The sequence below is a fragment of the Protopterus annectens genome, chromosome 9.part0 (genome assembly GCF_019279795.1).
Source record: "Protopterus annectens isolate FY-2018-M chromosome 9.part0, PAN1.0, whole genome shotgun sequence".
NCBI lineage: Eukaryota > Metazoa > Chordata > Ceratodontiformes > Protopteridae > Protopterus > Protopterus annectens.
Genome location: NC_056743.1, coordinates 410,689,318 through 410,695,317, shown reverse-complemented (window position 1 = coordinate 410,695,317; position 6,000 = coordinate 410,689,318). Strand labels below are relative to the sequence as shown.

Here is a 6,000-nt window from a genome sequence, read left to right as displayed (position 1 = left end):
AACAGTTTCCTTAATGCTAGAGGGCAGAACAGGAACAAGTCAAACTCAAGAAATAGTGAGCTTGTATATTAACAAAAAAAATGAAGTGCAGTCCTTTGCACTGCTTGTGGTTATGATCTGTTTGTACACTTGAAAAGGTGGCAGTCCTACTCAGTAGCTGGGAAATGAGAAGACATGTCGCAGATTAGGTGGCAGTCCTACTCAGTAGCTGGGAAATGAGAAGACATGTCGCAGATTAGGTGGCAGTCCTACTCAGTAGCTGGGAAATGAGAAGACGTGTCGCAGATTAGGTGGCAGTCCTACTCAGCAGCTGGGAAATGAGAAGACGTGTCGCAGATTAGTTGGCAGTCCTACTCATCAGCTGGGAAATGAGAAGGCGCGGTCGCAGATTAGGTGGCAGTCCTACTCATCAGCTGGGAAATGAGAAGACGTGTCGCAGATTAGGTGGCAGTCCTACTCATCAGCTGGGAAATGAGAAGACGTGTCGCAGATTAGGTGGCAGTCCTACTCATCAGCTGGGAAATGAGAAGACGTGTCGCAGATTAGGTGGCAGTCTTACTCAGCAGCTGGGAAATGAGAAGACGTGTCGCAGATTAGGTGGCAGTCCTACTCAGTAGCTGGGAAATGAGAAGACGTGTCGCAGATTAGGTGGCAGTCCTACTCAGTAGCTGGGAAATGAGAAGACATGTCGCAGATTAGGTGGCAGTCCTACTCAGTAGCTGGGAAATGAGAAGACGTGTCGCAGATTAGGTGGCAGTCCTACTCAGCAGCTGGGAAATGAGAAGACGTGTCGCAGATTAGGTGGCAGTCCTACTCATCAGCTGGGAAATGAGAAGACGTGTCGCAGATTAGGTGGCAGTCCTACTCATCAGCTGGGAAATGAGAAGACGTGTCGCAGATTAGGTGGCAGTCCTACTCATCAGCTGGGAAATGAGAAGACGTGTCGCAGATTAGGTGGCAGTCCTACTCATCAGCTGGGAAATGAGAAGACGTGTCAGATTAGGTGGCAGTCCTACTCATCAGCTGGGAAATGAGAAGACGTGTCGCAGATTAGGTGGCAGTCCTACTCAGCAGCTGGGAAATGAGAAGACGTGTCGCAGATTAGGTGGCAGTCCTACTCAGTAGCTGGGAAATGAGAAGACGTGTCGCAGATTAGGTGGCAGTCCTACTCAGTAGCTGGGAAATGGGAAGACGTGTCGCAGATTAGTTGGCAGTCCTACTCAGCAGCTGGGAAATGGGAAGACGTGTCGCAGATTAGGTGGAGGTCCTACTCAGCAGCTGGGAAATAAGAAGACATGTCGCAGATTAGGTGGCAGTCCTACTCAGTAGCTGGGAAATGAGAAGACATGTCGCAGATTAGGTGGCAGTCCTACTCAGTAGCTGGGAAATGAGAAGACATGTCGCAGATTAGGTGGCAGTCCTACTCAGTAGCTGGGAAATGAGAAGACATGTCGCAGATTAGGTGGCAGTCCTACTCAGTAGCTGGGAAATGAGAAGACATGTCGCAGATTAGGTGGCAGTCCTACGCAGTAGCTGGGAAATGAGAAGACATGTCACAGATTAGGTGGCAGTCCTACTCAGTAGCTGGGAAATGAGAAGACATGTCGCAGATTAGGTGGCAGTCCTACTCAGTAGCTGGGAAATGAGAAGACATGTCGCAGATTAGGTGGCAGTCCTACTCAGTAGCTGGGAAATGAGAAGACATGTCGCAGATTAGGTAGCAGTCCTACTCAGTAGCTGGGAAATGAGAAGACATGTCGCAGATTAGGTGGCAGTACCTACTCAGTAGCTGGGAAATGAGAAGACATGTCGCAGATTAGGTGACAGTCCTACTCAGTAGCTGGGAAATGAGAAGACATGTCGCAGATTAGGTGGCAGTCCTACTCAGTAGCTGGGAAATGAGAAGACGTGTCGCAGATTAGGTGGCAGTCCTACTCAGTAGCTGGGAAATGAGAAGACGTGTCGCAGATTAGGTGGCAGTCCTACTCAGTAGCTGGGAAATGAGAAGACATGTCGCAGATTAGGTGGCAGTCCTACTCAGTAGCTGGGAAATGAGAAGACATGTCGCAGATTAGGTGGCAGTCCTACTCAGTAGCTGGGAAATGAGAAGACATGTCGCAGATTAGGTGGCAGTCCTACTCAGTAGCTGGGAAATGAGAAGACATGTCGCAGATTAGGTGGCAGTCCTACTCTGTAGCTGGGAAATGAGAAGACATGTCGCAGATTAGGTGGCAGTCCTACTCAGTAGCCGGGAAATGAGAAGACATGTCGCAGATTAGGTGGCAGTCCTACTCAGTAGCTGGGAAATGAGAAGACATCTCGCAGATACCCTCTGCAGATCTTTGATGTACAAATCAAATGCTGAAGGACAGAAGTCCTGGCTCAACATGACAGTTTTAAATCTTGGCCACCAGTGCCTGTTGTGTGTCACACATGAAAGGGTATGCATGTTTTATACTGCATTACTTTGAATGTTTACTTTCTGTTTAGTGTATTAAGAATTAACAATGGCAGAAATAGAAATGAGTAGTAGAAGGAATAAGAACGGTAGCAAAGTCTTCTAAGTTCATATAAAACCTGCTAGCTCGCAGCTCTCACTGCCAAAGTTTGATGTAAAATGTGGCACATTACTAACGAACATCAAGGAATGATCTTTACAGAGTGACAGTTATAGAACACATGCAAGTTTCTCTGGAGAAATCAAGATGCAAATTTACACAAAAACAGTCACGGATCCTTACTTCTGCGAACTTCACTCACCTAACCAATAACTAGGGTAACATGGGATAAATATGGCTTGGCTTGTATGGGTTCTAGGGCTGTTAGCCTAGTAACCTCCTAAGAACCTAGGAGCCTATGAACATAATTTCATATACTGGCATATTCCTTAAACTGCTTAACGTCTTGGCCTTCAGAAATGACCCAGGAAATGTTTGATGCTAGAAGTTCATCATTCTTTTAGTAAAAAAAAGAACCCAGCGGCTTCCCCTTTATAAACATAGTCTCACTAAAAGCTATGATGAAAGAATGAAGCCAAATGCCCCTAAAGGTGCAAGACTTCTGGAAAGGATGTGTCATTAGGAGTGCTGTTGTCTGCATCATTATAGCACATGTATGACCTTGATCTTGATAAAGCCTGGTATCAGCCAGGCGAAAGCGCTTGTTTTAAAATTTGACTGCTAGTTGTTTTTACTGTTGTCACGTCCATTAAAGACTTTGTGCAGAAGATTTTCGTGGTTGGCCGTCTTTGCTGTGGTTTGTACTACTTCTTGGCTGGTGACTTACTACTTTACATGTATGACCTCCTGCAACAAGGAGCCTGACTATTGGCTTCAGTTGTTAAACAAGGAGCCTGACTATTGGCTTCAGTTGTTAAACAAGGAGCCTGACTATTGGCTTCAGTTGTTAAACAAGGAGCCTGACTATTGGCTTCAGTTGTTAAACAAGGAGCCTGACTATTGGCTTCAGTTGTTAAACAAGGAGCCTGACTATTGGCTGTTGTTATGCAGCACTCTATATGCTCCCTGCAGCGTATCCTCTTCCTTAAATTTTCTGCACTGCAAAATACCATGACTGTCTTCTAGCTGCACTACAAATAACTGCTGCTTATTAAACAGCTTATTAATTATGGACACTTTTGTTACTCCTCTCAGATTCTAGACAGTCTATATAACTCGAACTTAGTATGATATGGTTATTACTAATTATGATGTTAAATGACAACATGCCAACATACTGAGAAATACAAAGCAGAACTAATTTGTTTATCGCAAGCTAACTTCTGGATATTAGGAACTAGTACTTATAACATCTCTTTTACTGACAGTAGACATGTAACACTGGAAATATCTGTAACAACATGACAAAAATGTATTAATCATGGAATAACGCAGTCCAATGTACAAATGCTAAGCATTTTCACTGTATTTAGTTTGAACTTGTGACATCTATTTGGAGATTTTCTTTTACAAGTCTTCTCTGAAAATGGGCAGTGTAAGATTGGACTTGCTAATTAACAAAAATATATATATATCTATATTTGCTCTCCCTCCAGGACCTTGCCCAATGGCTCCTTTACCTTCACCTTATTGGCCCATGCACTCACTTTGGTGGTGGTGTTGGGACACTAGGGATTTCTGGACAAGGCTACAGCTCATTTACTCCTAACCAATCAGTCCTCCAATGGATGGTAGTGTATGGATCAGCTTGCTGGTCCTGGGGTGAGGTGGCCTGTCTGCCTACCTTCTCCCCACAGTACTGCTCAACCCTCAATCAGCAGCTCTTCACAGCCTGAGATGGGTGTCTCTCAAATGAAGCATGCCTTCACAGTTCATGCCCTCCTTGGCTTCCTAATGCTTAATATACTGTCACAGGACAGGCTTGGTCAGCTTCAACTCCAATGGATAACTGCTAGTACTCCCAGCTTGGGTGTCATTCTTGTGGACAGCCAGTCACCCCCCTCCTGTTCCTAAGAATGGGCACGCCGAAAGTGGTCACTCACTCTCATCCTGCCCGACCTGCTCTTATAGCCACTCAAGCTGCTGATCAACTAATGAACAGAATGTCAATAAAATAAATACTGTCCTTGATGCTAAAGTCTGACTGGTCAGTTTTTTTAAGTTTAAAATCACTGTTCCAATCATAAACTGCAGTTTTCAGAAATCAGTCCTCATTTTGCAGCTGCAAACGTTACAGAGCCTGCTACAGAATTTATTGGACTACAGTTGGGAATAGCCTCCTGCAGAAAACATTGTATTAAAATATTTTGAACCTTTCCACAATTTGCATCAAAACTGGTTTGCTGTAGTTTTGCTTCACTGCACTGCTCTATACCCCCCCAACCCATTACCACTATATTTTTACGTGCCGAGTTGCCAGCTCTGACGCACAGCCTTCAATGAAGGTACGCCCATTCACGCATGTCTCCCACACAGAAGATGCTCTAGCTGAGAATCGAACAGGACAATGTCTTACTATGAGGCAACAACGCTACTGCAGCACCACCACCGCAGTGTAGAGCACAAAGCAACTTCAACTTCCACAGTGAGGATTACTTAAGTCCTCTGGAATGGGCATGACATACCAAAATTACTTCCAGTAAGGCAAAAATCTCTAAAACAAATTTAAAATGATTTATTTATTTTAACTAAAACAGCTCTGACAACTGCAGGATACTCGCTTATCTCTTGTACTACTGCCCTTTTCTTTCAACTGCTGCGGCATTTAACAGGACATTTAGATAGCTGGTGTAGGAACACTGCATCTTACACTTATCACATCAGTCTGTTGCCCATGTCTTGATCTCTTTTCTGCTACACTTGGATTTAAAAGAAATATGTTTCATTTGTCTGCCTCATCAGTTAGAGTATAATGTCCCAGTTCCAATTAGGCTTAGACTGTGCCAGCCGAGATGTTACCTCTCCATGACCATTAAGTCACAAGGCAGGTTTTGAAATCAGACAAATGAGTGCTGGTGGTCAGCTGACAAGCACATGGACGCCTACCTCTTTGTGACTATACATGGGAAACAAAATTATGGCATGTGTGTATCAGCTGTGATTTAAAATACTGAAGTGAAAAGTAATTATATTCAATACAGCAACTCATTCAGGAACAAAGACCATTCCATGAGTGTTGTTGTTGTGTCTTTTGGCTATTCCCGGTTAGGGGTCGCCACAGCGGAACTCTGGTCCGCTAATGATTGGCAGTAGATTTTTACGTGCCGAGTTGCCAGCTCTGACGCACAACCTTCAATGAAGGTACGCACATTCACGCATGTCTCCCACACAGAAGATGCTCTAGCTGAGAATCGAACAGGACAATGTCTTACTATGAGGCAACAACGCTACTGCAGCACCACCACCGCAGTGTAGACTGAAGAAAAAAAGTTCTGGAATGATTGAGACTTGTATACTCAGTCATGTGAAAGGTGTCCTGAAGATGACAGGATGATGAGTTACATAGAGAGGTAGTGCTATCAATGGATGTGTTAATTCATAA

The 6,000-nt window shown here is 44.4% G+C and overlaps 1 protein-coding gene across 2 annotated transcripts in view; it reads right to left on the bottom strand.

Annotated features, from left to right (window-relative positions):
* Nucleotides 1-6,000, bottom strand: part of SLC39A14 (solute carrier family 39 member 14) — a 1,521,355-nt gene that overhangs the window by 1,220,074 nt on the left and 295,281 nt on the right. The window lies entirely within an intron of this gene.